The 16,856-nt window shown below is 36.7% G+C and overlaps 1 protein-coding gene across 2 annotated transcripts in view; it reads right to left on the bottom strand.

The window, feature by feature from the left end:
- Nucleotides 1-15,529, bottom strand: part of si:ch211-170a17.1 — an 830,126-nt gene extending 814,597 nt beyond the window's left edge. For both annotated transcript variants that reach the window (XR_015507874.1, XM_087282057.1), the window contains exon 1: nt 15,455-15,529. The gene's annotated coding sequence lies outside the window, so the exon portion shown is untranslated. The remainder of the gene's footprint in view (nt 1-15,454) is intronic.
- Between the last annotated feature and the right edge of the window lie 1,327 nt (nt 15,530-16,856).

The following is a 16,856-nucleotide window of genomic DNA, read 5'->3' as shown; positions in this document are numbered from 1 at the left end:
CCACAAACTTGAACAAGCAGGTTATGCAGTAAAACTCACTCCAGAAGAGGCCAAAGTTACAGAGGAATCATGGTATATTCCCCACCACCTTGTACACCACAACAGTAAAGCCCGTGTTGTATTCAACTGCTCGTATCAGTTCCATCAAGATTCTCTGAATGACCAGTTACTCCCAGGACCTATGCTGAGCCCATCATTGCTCGGAGTTCTCCTCAGATTCCGTCAGTATCCTGTAGCTATCAGTGGGGAGATTCGGTCAATGTTTCACCAGGTACGCCTCCTTCCAGAAGATCATCAGTTACTGCGTTTCTTATGGAGAAATATGGAAAAGGAAAGGAGTCCCGACATTTATGAGTGGCGTGTTCTTCCATTTGGCACCACATGCAGCCCGTGCTGTGCCATCTACGCCCTTCAGCGTCATGTCACAGACCATCGTGAAGGAAATGAAGAGGTTGTAGAGTCTGTGTTAAACTCATTTTATGTGGATAACTGTCTGCAATCCTTCCTCTCTACAAATGAGGCCAAACAGCTCATAGACAAAATGAGGGCATTACTAGCAGCTGGAGGGTTCGAAATAAGACAATGGGCCAGTAACTACGCAGAAGTGATTTCTCATTTACCAACTGAGGCACGATCAGAGCTGTGATCTATGGTTGACTGCGAACAAAACAGACATGCAAGAGTCTACACTTGGGCTCTCTTGGCACTGCATCTCTGACAAGCTTAGCTTTCGAAATCGCACGATATGCAAGGAGGAGCCCACCATGCGCAACATTTATAGAGTGCTAGCCTCTCAGTATGATCCTCTTGGTTATATTCTGCCCTACACCACTAGAGCAAAAATCCTTGTCCAAGCTTTGTGGATAAACAAATGTGGCTGGGATGAGTGCATCGGAGGAGATATGCAGGACAAATGGGAGCAGTGGACTAATGAACTGCAGTACCTCTCTAGGATAACCATTCCAAGATGCTATTTTCCCATCTGTCCAGAATCAAACAAACCCAAACTGGAGTTACACATATTCTGTGATGCCTCGGAGCGAGCTTATGGTTCAGTGGCATATTTGCGTCTTGAAGGTGAAGACGGTAGAATCTATACCTCATTTGTGATGGCCAGATCCCGTGTTGCACCCAAAAAGCAAATATCAATGCCCCGACTGGAACTGTGTGGCGCCCTTACAGGAGCCCAACTAGCTAAACTCCTAATCACTGAACTTACTCTACCTATCAACAACACTAATCTTTGGACAGATTCCACCACTGTGCTTTCATGGATCAAATCGGAATCCTGTCATTACAAGGTGTTCGTTGGCACGCGGATAACAGAAATACAGGAGTTAACCAGTCCCAATAACTGGAGATATGTGGACTCTAAACTAAATCCTGCTGATGACATTACAAGAGGCAAACCCCTCTATGAGCTCTCACAAGCATGTCAATGGAATCAAGGCCCTAACTTCCTTCAGCAGTCACCAGAACACTGGCCAATACAACCCACCTCACAGTCAGTTGAAGAGAATGAATTAAGAAAGTCATTCTTTTGTGCTCATGTAACTGTACCTCAGTCTTCTTTACCAAATCCTGAGCAACACTCAACATGGGCAGAGTTAGTCCAAGCAACCTACCAGTCTGTGCATGGAACAGAAGCCCCCCCGATGTCAGCTGCACAACGTATTGATACTGAACTGATACTGCTAAGACAAGCCCAGCAGGACAGCTTTCCTGTTGAAATCCATGCACTTCAGAATGGCAAGGTAATAAACACTAGCAGTCGGTTAAGTACTCTGGCACCGGAATATGATCAAACCCTGGGAATGATTAGGGTTGGAGGTCGCCTTCGTAAGGCTAAGGAACTCGATGGTGATACCCTACATCCTATCGTCTTGGCACCTGATCATCCAATCACTAAACTCATCATACAAGACTACGACAACCGGCTACTTCATCCCGGTCCTGAACGTGTCTTTGCAGAATTGAGGAGAAGTTACTGGATTATCAGAGGCAGACAAGCCATAAAGAAATATCAACACCAGTGTAGAGAATGCAGGACCTGGCGGAGTAAGCCAGTCAACCCAAAAATGGCTGATCTTCCTGCTGCTCGTCTTCGCCTGCATCAGCCTCCTTTCTGGTCAACTGGAGTTGATTGCTTCGGACCATTTACAATAAAGATAGGCAGAAGACATGAGAAGCGATGGGGGATCATTTTCAAATGTCTCACCACCAGGTGTATCCACCTAGACCTTTTGCATAGTATGGACTCTGACTCCTTTCTTATGGCTTTACGTCGTTTTATTGCACGACGTGGAAAACCCTTTGAAATAATATCTGATCAGGGTACAAATTTTAGAGGTGGAAGCCGAGAACTCCAAGAAGCATTCTCTGCACTTGAGCCAGATATCAAAGAAAAACTGAGTGAACAGAGCATTTCCTTCCAGTTCAACCCTCCACATGCCCCTCATTTCGGAGGAGCCTGGGAGCGTGAAATTCGCTCTATTAAATCTTGTCTTCGAGTGGTACTGAAAGATCAGATTGTGACTGAGGAAGTACTAACCACTGTTCTCATAGAGGTGGAGGGAATACTGAATTCGAAACCACTCGGCTATGTATCATCAGAAATATCTGACCCGGACCCAGTTACTCCAAACCTTCTGCTGATGGGGCGGCGGGACGCCTCCCTTCCTCAAGTGGTTTATGGCAAAGAAGAATTGCTGGCAAAGAGAAAATGGAGACATAGCCAAATTATAGCTGACCAGTTCTGGAAACAATTCATTCGTAATTACTTGCCGAACTTACAGCCACGTACCAAATGGCATCATTCTACACCAGATCCATCGGTAGGACAAGTAGTTATGATCATGGACCCCCAATTGCCACGAGCATTCTGGCCAATAGGCAGAATAAAACAAGCTGTACCCAGCAGTGATGGAACTGTTCGAGTTGTAGACGTAACTATTGATAGCCGAGTCTACCGTCGCCCTGTTTCTAAACTGATAGTCCTACCAGAGATGCCTACTGATACCAGTGACGAGTAAAGTGAGAGAACAGTGATGTTTATTTAATTTCTAATCTCCTATGTAGATTAGGGGGCGGCTGTATAAAATCCCTTTTGAACTCTCATTTTGATAACTGTGTGACGTCACATGTGGGTGGAGTTACGGACGTGCCCAGACATGTTCGGTTCTCAGAATATTCCAGTGCTACCATGAGACAGATGGTAGTTTGTTGATGTGTGTGCGTTCATGAGAATAAACCACACACACACACAAATGCACCCAAATACGCAAATCTAAATGCACTCCTAAATGTGTAAACTGTTTGAAGATGGGATTGAATAAATCAATGTGCAGACCATACTGTCGTCAATGTTGCCTTTTCACCTCTGACCGGGTTTAAGGAATGGATGTTGACCACCCAGTGTACACACGCACATACATCTAACAAATAATAATAATAATAATAATAATAATAATAATAATAATAATAAATTATTATTATTATTCATATTGTTATTATTATTATTATTATTATTATTATTATTATTATTATTATTATTATTATTACTAATACTACTAATAGTATTATATTGAAAACGTAAGCTTTTTTAATTAAAAAGCATTACTTGTTCACTATTAAATAATGATTCACTTTATTAACAATCTAACAAAAATAATATCAATGTCCATACTCTGCATATATAATTCAATACAAATTAAAGAACAAAAAATATCATAAAATGCTAGATATAGAGTGTGTGAAGTGTGTTTCTATGTCATTACTTATTTAATAACTTATTTACTGACAGACTGTGCATCACACTGCCTCAAAATGAAAAAATAAAGGCCACAATAAAAAAGGGGAATAATACAAGCAGCAGGATAAGATTTCGCCTGTCTTTCGATCCCTTCATAAGGTACTGTATCTCAAAGTCCTCCAACATGTTTTCTTATTCTCTCACGGAAGACTGACTTTTTCAGGCATTGTCAAACCGGCTTAAAAAATTCATAAAGGGAATACAAGAAACAAAGAGAGTGGGGCTGAGATGGGGTACATCCCACTCAATCCAAGCCTATAGTATATTTCAGTAGAAATGGCAGGAAATGAAGCAGAAATGAATCCTCCATTTTTTATCTCTTATGTTGCCATCCGTGTGTGTGTATCTACACACAGAGCGTCTCCCCTGACACAAGACTTAACACCAGCTGCGGGTTACGCGTGTCCTGCTGTAACTGCACCCAGGTGAGTTGCAACTAACTGTGTTCACTTCTGCCACTTTAAATCCTCTTTTGTATTGCCCTGAAATATAGATGGCCGACTGGTTAACGCGTGTATAGCTGTCTCAGTGCGTTACTGCTGCAGTGTGGGCTTTCAGAGCTTTTTTGAAGCGATTCTGGTGAACTGGACCTTGTAATATAAACATTAGAGTACAGACGATTGACATTGTAAGGCCTGACGGGCATGTTTACATGTTATTTAACACAGATTTAAACATCAACATATAAAATGGAAATAAATACACTCGAAGGGCAGACTGTGTGTTTCTCTGGGCTGCCACCAACTGAATCACATAAAACAACACACAATTAGCCCTCACAATACATTCAAATTCTAGACAAAACATACATGTATACATTTAAAAAAAAACAATGCATTCCTGTCTAACAAGACGACATCAAGCAAAAATGGTTTATATTTCCAATGATTTCAAGTGATGATTTTTTTAATGCTGAAATGATTTTACACACATTTTTTAAACACAATATTTAGCCCCAAAGGCTTTTAGATATATCCAACTATTCCTATAACTGATGTTCTTATATTTAAGAAGTCTAAATATACAGAAGGCCTAAAAATTAATGCAAATGGATAACTAATACAAATGTATTTGTTGTTTTCAGACAGTAATATAACTTAAGACAGAATTTCACAAGATGTTAAATGACTTAAATGTACATCCCAGGTTCAAAATGACCTTTAAACAAAACATGTATTATTATAACAATTATAATTATTATTATTATTATTAGTAGTAGTAGTAGTAGTAGTAGTAGTAGTAGTAGTAGTGAAAAAAGGGTTCTTCAATGGTTCTTTCTCTTGGAATCATATAAACTATTTAAGTACTGTAGAACCTACAAAGTGATGAACTTGTACAAGTAATTAACTGTAATTGTTCACCTGTAGTTCTTCACGGTGGTTAAAGTGCTATATAGCACTATTTATACTAGAGCTGCAATATATATTTGTTTCAGCATCAACATCACAATGTGCACTTACGCAATATAACATCACAAAGATATGCAATGTCTAGTCTGAATTATAGTTGACCAAGAGCTACAGAATTTATTTATTTATTTATATTTATATATATATATATATATATATATATATATATATATATATATATATATATATATATATATATATATATATATATATATATGTACACACACATACATACACATATATCCCCAGAAAATCGTCAAATAGAGCTATTCAAACTGTTTTGAAACTGGTTTCATATAGCAATATTTAAATTGCAGAAAGATAAAATTCGGCAATATCAGATTTTTCCAATATCGTGCAGTATACTCTATAAATATTTGGTCACTACACTGTAAAAATCCTGGTTGCTTTAATTGTTTAGGCTGTATCAAATATCCTTTGAGTCCATTAAACTTATAAGATGTTAAACTGACTTACAACATAACTAATTGCAATATTTGGCATGACTCATAATATGAAGTTAGAACATGATTAACTTAGTTTAATAAGTTACAATGAACTAAAAACATATGCTGTCATGGCTTATTGTTTACATAATTTTTTACAGTGTATGTTTACAAGCCAAAGATTACAAGTCACTTTTAATTGTACATACAGTAGCAACTTAAACAACCTGAAAAAAAAAAAACTACTAGAGAACCATTATAGTTTCTTTATGAGTACTGTATAAGTACTGTATTGTACTTAAAGTGCTTTAACTGGTTCTATTTAGCACTGTATTTTAAAAGCATAGTAGTATAACAACGATTCTTAAAATGTTTGCAAACCAAAAATTTACATTGAAAAAATACTTTTTATGCAGCTTTTATATATCAATTTGACCTGAAATGAGCTGTGTGTGTAAATTTATATATTTTGGCCCAACTTAAATTTGTAAATAACCTAGAGTAGTCACAGTAGCCTGATCAAAAATAGCTTGTAGCCTCAGCCATGTCTCACCACTGGCCCAAACCCAAACCTCTTGACTGCTGTTCTCCTACAAGCAGAGTTTATAAGGAGGTTTGGTCAAATACAGTATATTTTAATGCCATCTTCAAAAAGCTGACTATTGATTTTGGCTCAGCCATGAAGTATTATCTCAAAGCTTCCACTGGCGAATGAAAAATACATAAGTCTGATTCTGAAAAAATAAAAGCGGAAATAAAAATAAAGAAGAGCCTTGAAAATTATTGGCATTATGCCTGTGAGCCTGTCACAATCCAATTATTCTGGTTGTAACTCGCCATTCCTCAAATCCCAACTCTCCCTGCTGCGCTTCATCTACACCGGCTAATCTAAGATTATGTTTTGTCTGTGTATTTCCAATGTGACTTTCATGTAATTGGAAAGCGCTGCTAAAAATCAGACAGTGGACCTAGTTACCGTGCCGCTGATTAGCTAAACTGGAAAGTAAAATGAAGCCCTTAGCTTGCATTACCGAATAATAAATATGCATGAAATTGCATTCGTGCCATCGACAACAGGAATGCACAGGGTGATGGAAGGTTATCGCAAATGACACTGACATGAGCAGAGTTCACATCTCAAATCATAATCAGCATCATCTCAATACTCCTGTCTGTTGGTTACATCATCCATAATACAGTCAACAGGGTTATTCTTTTCATAGCAGTGGTCCACTGGGTTGCTGACGGGTACCGGCCCATGGATCAATTGGTTATGGTCACCACAAGAAATCATGAATTATTTCCATTTTATTTATTAGTCAAGTCTGAATGATCGTTTATTTTGAAAAATATTTTATTTTGAAAAATGACCGTATTCTCTTGGTTACATCTTGGCAAAATGATTAAGAAACAGACATCTTTGGGAAAGGTCTTTGTGATGGGGAAAAGGCCCAGTGAAAGACCTACAAACTGCCGAGGAATGGATCTGCAACCTATTTGTCAACAAATCAGGTTAATCCACCATGGGTTCGTTCTTCGTACGTGGATTACTCAGTTAGCTGGATTTGGATATTGATTTGGATATTGACGATTTGACACGATCCAGGATCGTTTCGTTCTTCAAAGCTGATCTGAGAGTTGTTGTCATAGCAACAGTTCTGCTAGCTCAAACCTGATCGGAAGCAGGTTCAATTCATATAAACATGATTAGATCGGCTTAGTTCAAGCAAAGATAATACAGAAAGTATGTACCGAATTCTGATATTTTCTTACAGTAGTAGTTATATACACTTGGGAAAATGGTACATATTTTTTAACATACATATATATATATATATATATATATATATATATATATATATATATATATATATATATATATATATATATATATATAAAGTTATAGTCATTAATAAAATAAATAAAATTATTCATATTAATAAAACTTATGCAATCTGCACCCTCGAAATGAAAGGTGGTGCAAAGAGAAAACTTATTGATATGAACTTTTTTAGATCGCTTTAGTACAAATTGTGTAATAGAAATAATAGAAATGCACAATATGTGACTTTTTTTTTCAAAGCAATAATACATTTATGCTGACATAAACATGTTTTGATAGTTAATATGCCAGTGATTTGATGCTTCACAAAAGTTGCAGACGCCTTTACCAATATGAAAATGCTTTTGTAAACAACCAGTTATTCTTTACACAGATTAAAAAACGGCTACTATAATAAAGATAATCTTTTCAAAATGTAGAACTAAATACATTGATTGGCATTAAAATACCTGATGAATACTCTTAACACATGAAAGTGTAAAGCCTGCAGCTCACAACATATGTGGAAAGTTATTGCGTGTCATATTTAACAAACCGTTTACTACTAGTTTGATGTAATTTTGCTCACATGGATAATTGAATATTAATCAGATGATGTCATTACGCTGCTGTGCCGTCAGCCAATCGTTGCATTGCTGATCATGATTTCGAGGATCGATAGATCTGTCTTTCACAGTACACGCAGCGATCTCAGATCAGTTTATCCAGACATTCTAATCTGATTCGCGAACTTGTTTGAAGAGCCAAATTAATGAGAGATCAGTTATCAAGATTAAAAGATCCAGGATCTGCCAAATAATCTCAGATCATTTAAGCGAGGTACGAAGAACGGACCCCATGTCTCCAAGATCAACTGATGAAGATTGCAAATGAAGGCCACTTTTTAGCCTGGTCAAATTGTCAAGCGTTGGTCGGTCCGCTGTGATAAAAAGGTTGAGGTAATTAGGGTCTAGGTCAGAGATGGGCAAACTTGATCCTCGAGGGCCGGTGTCCCAGCAGAGTTTTGTTCCAACACTAGTCAAACACACCTGAACAAGCTAATCAGTGTCTTCAAGATCACTAGAAACTTATAAGCAGGTGTGTTTGATTAGAGTTGGAGGTAAACTGTGTAGGACACCGGCCCTCCAGGACCGAGTTTGCCCATCACTGGTCTAGCTGCATTCTATGTTATGTAATAGGGATGCTTCACTCGATTTGCCACAGATCGGTATGAAACTATATTCACATTCAATAAGGTGTTGCTGTTTTTCAAATAATATTTGAAAGCAAATCCAGATACTATACATTCCTAGAGCTACATTTTGTAGTTCTCAAAAATGTAGCCCTGGGAACATATATAGGGTTGAACATATATATGCTGCGTCCCAAATCGCATACTTATGCACTATTTTACGCCATTTTGTAGTATAAATAGTGTAAGTAGTGTGTTCACATTGAAAACTCTCAAAATAATAAGTGCACTTTAATTACCCGGATGATGCACTCATTCAGCCGCTAAAATGAAGTGTGGAATGATGGACACTTCACGCACTCAACGACCGCAGGTTTGCTTACGTAGTGGAAGGGGCGGAGCGATCGGACGCACATGTTGAATAACTTTATTTATTTTGGATGGTGAAAGCAAAATTCTCCTACGAGAGTGATTATAGCGCCTCCCGATGGTGAATGCAGCAATACGGCCGGTATTACTTGATAATTCAGTCGTTTATTTCACTGATTTGGCAACAGTCAAACGTCATCAGGGAAACGGTTTGAATTTCCGCTTAGTAAAAATACATAAGTGTGCCATTTGGGACGCCAGTTCATACATATACTATCCTGTTGAGTGTGTAAGTGCATAAGTACATAGTGCATGAGTGCATAGTGTATAGTGTGCCATTTGGGACGCAGCTATAGGGTTGCTTGCCCCATGTATTTCACAGTTCCCAAAAGTGTAAAAAAAAAAGGAAAAAAAAAAGAAGAAAACAGATACATTTTCAGGGCTACATTTTTGGAAATGGTAAAATACATGGCTAGGGCTTTGTCTGCTCGCATTTTTTTTTTTGTTTTGTTTTTTGTTTTTCACAAATCCACTAGAGGCATGTGTACATTTTTGACATCTCAAACTTGCCACTGAGACACATTTTCTCACATGCCATTTGCACGTAAATCCACCGGAGACGGTGTGTACATTTCTGCAGATCTCCAATATGTTACTGGACCACGTTTGTCCTTTTTGTGCATGTTCATGAGAATATTGGCTTGCTATATACCTTGCTATTCTCTGGACTGGAGTGTTTGTTTTACATGAACATATTTGCCAATCATATGCCAAGACACACATTTGCGATTTGTTTCCCAATTATGTTCTTTATAGGATTTTTTGTATTACATGCGAAATGTATGGTGTCACTGCAGAGATTAACCATAATGGTGAATGTGAAAGTATATTGTCTGGAGGTGTTTTAGGGCCTGAGAGAGTTTAAAGCATTCAGACACAATTAGTTGTATTGTTTGTAACTTTAATAAAAATTATTTATGTTTAATTTCTTTTATAATTCAATTAATGAAGCTATTCAAGCCATTCGGTTAAATTGTATCCTAAATCATATCGCAGGAAAACAAAATATTGAAATGTCAGATCTTTGGAGAGGAGTCTGGATGCAGATTCTGTGCAATTGCAAGCTGAGCTTCATCCAATGCTTTTAATGCCCACATCTATCTCCTAACCCTACCCCAACAATGACGTCAAGTCACTAGCTCCATTGAGTGCATTGTGTCTGACATTGCATCTCTAAAATATGCAGTCTTAGCTTGCAAATCTAAGTCTGCATCCAGGTACTCTTGGAGACTTAAATAATCGGCAATCCTAAAATAAAAGGTTGGTATATCAAATTTTTGCATGGTAGTAGTGTTGAAACAGTGTGGAATTATTAGAAGGTCTCAATAAACAATAAGAATATCGTGTTCTGTGTGACTTGCTCTTTAAAAATTATAATTAGTTAGATAAACAGTTAGAAAAAAAGTCAGGTAATTTTTTATTGTGATTTATTCATAATTAAAACATGCATTAGCTGTTTTTGGAAAATAATGAACCGTTTGAATAAATCATTTGAACTCTTAATTCAAATTCATTTTAAAAAACTATAATTTGCTGCTTCCACCTAATTGTGGTTTTAGTTTCATAATTCAATATTCAAAAGTCAAAAGAACTAAGCAGCTTGACGAGGCTTGCTGAATAAAATTCCCATTATTTTTTTGGATCAGACTTTTCTATTTTGTTCATTTGGGAGTTACGTTGTCTGCAGTCCTCATATTGCACAATATTTATTTAGACCTTATTCCATTAAGCCTTAAAGTATCCTAATACTTAAATAGTCTAAACTGAATAATGGTAGTGCTTAAACATTTGATTTTAATTCGTACACTATATACGAAAACATATTCAGCAACTGTTACCGTTTTAGTTTGGGAAGTCATTTTTGAGAAAGTGCCTCTGACGATGAGGGAAAGAAGGACATCGATATAGTGTCAGGAAACCTTTAGCAAAAATCTTATTTTGCATGCCATCTTCATCAAATTAGAAATTAATTGATTAATAAAACTTATGAGACGCTTGTCTTTGAAGGCATATTTTGTCTAGATTATTACTGTAATGTTTTCCTGTGTTTGCATATGAAAAAACAAAAATTGACCACAGTGCAATTTTTTTCTCTCATTACTTCATAATGTAAAACTTTTTTTTATACTTTTTTAGCAAGAAATGTTCTAGATCATAGTAAAGCTCAAGTATCTTCTTTCCAATGATACCTACATTAAAAGTCAATCATATGAAATGAGTGTAGTTAACTCTAAATTTACTTTATTTAGTTAATTCTACTCATTTGAAAAAAAGTTTTGAACTCAGTGTTATAGGTATTGACTTAATTAAATTTTTTTATTACTTCAACTTAAATGGAGCAAGTTCACAGTACTCATATATGTTAGTTTTACTCAAATGGTCAATGGCAATCTATTCTCAAGTTTTGAGTTACCTTGTTGGGTTTTACATTACTCAGTTGGTTTGAATTCTCTTCATTAATTGGGTTTTACTGTGCTCAAATGGATTAAGTTCACAGTACTCATTAGGATTAGTTTTTGAACTTAAATGGTTTGTTACAATCGGTATTCTAAAATGGTTTAAGTTACCTTAACTTTTTGTGTGTTTATTGTTTTACAGTGAATTTTATGTTTGTAGCTCACTGGGGTCGAGAACTGTTACTATTTAGAGTTAGGTAGGTGTACATCCTTAAAAGTGAGTCCAGGCTAACAGGTTTCAAACATGACAGCTAATAGAAAGTTTCATTTTACAGTACTTTTTAAAAACTTGAATGATCTAAATCAGCCAATCACAAGAAATATATAGTCATATCAGCTGGAAAAAAAATCCCAATCTGAACATTTCGATTGTGTACAGTTTAAACTAGCCATACATCCTTCCACAAACTGCACATACAACAAAAAGTAGTTCCAGAACCACAAACCCGTTTTGCATTACACAAACTAGCTGGCTGGCTAACCGTTAAAGGACTTCCAGACACCACCCCCCCCCCCCCCCCCCCCCCCTCTTTCTCGTTCTTGGAAATCACTTGAACCCCTTTAGCTATCAATGGCAACCCATGTCAGGCAGCTCAGGCAGTGAGTTTGCGCCCTTGGGGCCCGGAGAGATTGGCTTCTCTGGAGCCGAGCGATATGGACTACCGCCCAATTTTTGTTGGCTAATTAGCTTTGCTGCGATTTTGCTGCCCCTACCTTATCAGCTCAGGAGCCACGTCTGTACTTCAGCTTAAAATGTGTAGCGTAACTGACTGGCTGCAGACACACACACACACACACACACACACACACACACACACACACACACACACACACACACACACACACACACACACACACACACACACACACACACACACACACACAAATGTCTTAAACTGATGACTGTTAAACTTTATAAACATTTTTCTACATATATAAAGATACAGACTGACTTCATTATTGAAAACCTGATGGCCACACATTATAATGATCAATGCAATTTCAAAAATGTTCTGCTTTGGCACAAACCTCGTTATGGTTTCTGCTACATTCATTCTTCCATGGAGGGGCGCCACGGCAAAATTGATCCCGCCACGGCTACATTACAACTTCTCATTCAAACATTCAGTCGTGTTTTTTTTTTTAATAGCGGGTGATAATCGCACCAAAACGTACTAAAAGGTAAGTGAATTACAAGCAAACTTGTAAGCAAACTTTCCTGTTACCGTAGTAGTGCTGTGCCTTTTTTGTTTAACCCTTTAAGATTACATGCTGACAGACTCAATGACAGGTGAGTGATGCGTGAGGCCGGCAAAAACGACGTATAGCCGTTTCACTTTACTTCAGATCTGCACTTGAGGGGGCGTGCAAGAAGTTTTGTGCATGAGCAGAGGAAAATCGGAGCGCAAGCAAAGAGATTCGCATACTCAAAGGCTATTACATAAATGCAATCTCGACTTGTAATACTACGCTCACGACATTGGTCATTGAAATAACGCCACAGGTGGTTGGTAGATCTGTGTAAAAAAAGGGCTGCCGCCACAGCTGGAAAAAAACCTAGACAAAACACTGCTCATTGTAAATTTTTTCAAGTATCTTTTAAGTTGAATCAAATGAACTTTTCTAGTCATCTCAACGTACACCAGTTAAAGGTGCAGTAGGTTATCTGCCTAAATCCGTTTGCATAATATCTTTGCAATATAACTCCTTCCCCCTGATGTCTAAAACTACTTCTCCTGAAATCACGAACGCACACCTTGAGAGTAAACAACTGACTAGATCATGTCATTCGCCAGTTAGAAAACTTTATAGTACTTCATAAAACTACAATTCTGAACAAAAAAACAGTATTATATCTAGCACGTTTTCAGTTAGCAAGCAGAACTTGTCATAATGTGCAATATTTCATGCATGCAAGGATCGCTGGCCTTTCTCTCTTACGCATTTTGTCCTGGTGAGACTACTGTATGTTTAGTGGTTGGCCGGCGGCGTGCAGGAATTGAAAAATGAACCAATGTATATATAAAACCAACTTCAGCTCAGTAAAGCATGCTAGGTGGAATAGCGCTATTTACTTGTGCTTTGTTGTTTAAAATCTACATTATCGATGCTGTAAAAGGTCCCTTATGAAATTAGTCGCATCAATCTTTCGGTGGAAGATTTCAGTGGCTGAACAACACACAGGCATTTATAAAAACAACAAAATCTATATCAGCTTTGCATGACTAAAAGAGTTTTAAAACATAACATTACCTGATTAAAAGAAATACTTCAGCTATGGTGTGCCCTTCCTCCAGCATGCAAATGTAACTCCAACGTTGATTCAGGATTTTAAAAAGCTTTGATTCAGCATTTGTTTTTACCGCTGTGACTCTCGTGTGCAGGTGAACATGGTAAACGGCGGATCTGCGTTAACGGATGCACGGATTTGTTGACAGACAGTTTGGGCTACTTATTGGAAATATGAAAATTGTCAGCCAGACAAATTAATCAATGAACATGTTTTAGTCTTATGCCATACCCACCCAGAATATACAAATACATGTAGATCATTTACTTGAATCATTGCTATTAAAGTGAAGAGAATTTCAAACAGCCAAACAGAACAAAAAATGTTTCTGAAGACAATCACTTGCACCTTCAAACTGACTAAAAGAAGTTTAACTTATAAGTTATAACTTGATTTGTTTGTTAAAACCTGATTTACTTATTAAACTAAGTTAACATACAAACATTTGTTATGACTTAATTCATGCCAAATCATCTTTTTACAGTGCTGTTTCTCCATGTTAACATATTAAATGGATAGTTCACACAAAAATGAAAATGACCTCATGTTTTACTCTAATAATCTTTATGAGTTTCTTCTTTTGAACGCAAAATACATTTATTCATTTATTTTCTTATTTTCATTTATTCATTTATTTTTTATTATAGAAGTCAATGGGAGCCAACCACCAACATTTAACTAAATATCTTCTTTTGTATTAAACAAAAAAAATGAAAAAAAAAACTCGATATTTTTGAACAAGTGAAGAGTGATTAATCAATGACAGAATTTTCATTTTTTGGTGCCCTACAGAAAAAATCCAGCTTAAACCAGCCTAGGCTGGTTGGCTGGTTTTAGCTGGTTGACCAGCCTGGTTTTAGAGGGCTTGACCAGCCTAGCCAGGCTAGGAGTCCAGCCAAAACCAGCTATGAAAGCCAGGCTAGTGAAGCTGGTTTTAGCTGGACATTTTGCAGCCTGACCAGCTAAGACCAAGCTGGAAATAGCTGGAAACCAGCCTGGAAATGGCCAAAACCCCTCTAAAACCAGACTGGTCAACCAGCTAAAACCAACCAACCAGCCTAGGCTGGTTTAAGCTGGATTTTTCAGCAGGGTGAACTATACCTTTAATGTAATTTAATTATTAATAGAATTATTAGATGCATCAGCACATGGCACACACACACACATATATAAAAATTATAACCAATAATAAAATCTACGTTTGACGTTTTTCAAACCTACAAAAGCACAACCAGAGGAATAAATAATAAAAGGAGGAATAAATAAATTCATAAGCAAATAACTCTACATAGCATGACAGCTAAAGTATTAGCATAACAGCTAATAGAAAAAGCCTTAGTATAATAGCAAAAGTATCTGGCAACTTATTAAAAGATAAGTTGCAAAAATCATTTAATCAGAAAACTGACCATTTCAAAACATTTTTTTTTCACAGCCAGAAAAGCACCAGACACAGAACATAACATACAAGTCCTGCACTGCATTCAACAAACCATCTTTACAAACACAGCAGTGTCAAAGCAAGCAGACAATGTAAACAGCACAGCATGACAAGAACACACAGCAAATGAGAGATACAATAAAAACCCATCTACTCACCCTACTTTCACCATGAAGCTGAAAAAACCACCACAGCCAACCACCCAGTCCTCTTCGGCAAAGGTAATTGCATTTAGGCCCTGATCAAGTGTGTCAGATCAAATGCTAATTGGTTCAGCGCACACTGCTTCCTGTATTAAAGGAAAAGTGCAGCAGTGACACTGCATAAAGTTGAATGTTTTAAATTTGAACATTTAGTAAGCAATAATTATAAGTAATGCTTAATCAAATAGCTTATAAAATACTCAATTTAAATAAATGAGTTAATAAACACTTTTTGGTGAATGGATCATGTGATTTCGCCAACCAAAAACCACAGAACTGCTGGTGTAAATGTGCTTCTTGGTTGAAACTGTCAAACCACTTTAAAAGTATTACAAGATACTACTATTCAGCTTAAAGCATAATTTAAATATTTGCCTAGGTTATTATGTTAATTAGGCAAGTTATTGGACAACAATGCTTTGTTTCTTTCTTTTTTAAAATATTTTCCAAATGCTGCTTAACAGAGCAAGGAAATGTTTACATTATGTCTATAATATTTTCTTCTGGAGAAAGTCTTATTTGTTTTATTTTAGCTACAATAAAATCAGTTTTACATTTTTTTAAACATCATTTTAGGGTCAAAATTATTTGCTCCTTTAAGCTTTATATTTTTCGATAATCTACAGAACAAACCATCATTATACAATGACTTGCCTAATTACCCTAACCTGCCTAGTTAACCTAGTTAAGCCTTTAAATGTCACTTTAAGCTGTATATCAGTGTCTTAAAAAACATCTAGTGAAATATTATTTACTGTCATCATGGCAAAGATAAAATAAATCAGTTATTAGAGATGAGTTATTAAAACTATTATGTTGAAATGTGTTGAAAAAATCTTCTTTTTGTTAAACAGAATAGGGAAAAAATAAATAAATGAAAACAGACCATGTAGGCGGGAAACATTGAAACAATATGAAAGCAGCTTAAAGGCAGATAATAGGGCTGTCTTTGACATCTTAAGACTTCAGCTGACCCTTTTACTGAGTACATTTACATGGACACCAATACTCCGCTTTTATGATTAAGATAATACTGATTAAGAGTTTACCATGTAAGCAGCGATTTTTGATTATCTTAAAGGATCACGCGAGTCCCGAAATGCAGAGGTTTTTCTTTCCGTTCGCCATGCAGTATCAAATTCCATTAAAACATCTTGAATGAAAATATGCTGAATGAGAGTGAACCGCTGAACTGCAGTTAAAGTCTAAAGATTAAAAATGAAACACCCGAAATTGCACGAAACTCTGGAGGAAACGCAAGCCTGTTAATGCAACATTAACTGTTTTATACTGAAACTTTCCTTAAAAGCACGTCCTTGGTCTTATCCAAATTTATTTGCACGTTAAACACACACAG

The sequence above is a fragment of the Danio rerio genome, chromosome 14 (assembly GCF_052040795.2).
Source record: "Danio rerio strain M-AB ecotype USA chromosome 14, GRCz13ab, whole genome shotgun sequence".
NCBI lineage: Eukaryota > Metazoa > Chordata > Actinopteri > Cypriniformes > Danionidae > Danio > Danio rerio.
Note: the sequence above shows the minus strand (reverse complement) of the source record. Positions and strands in the feature narration are given on the sequence as shown.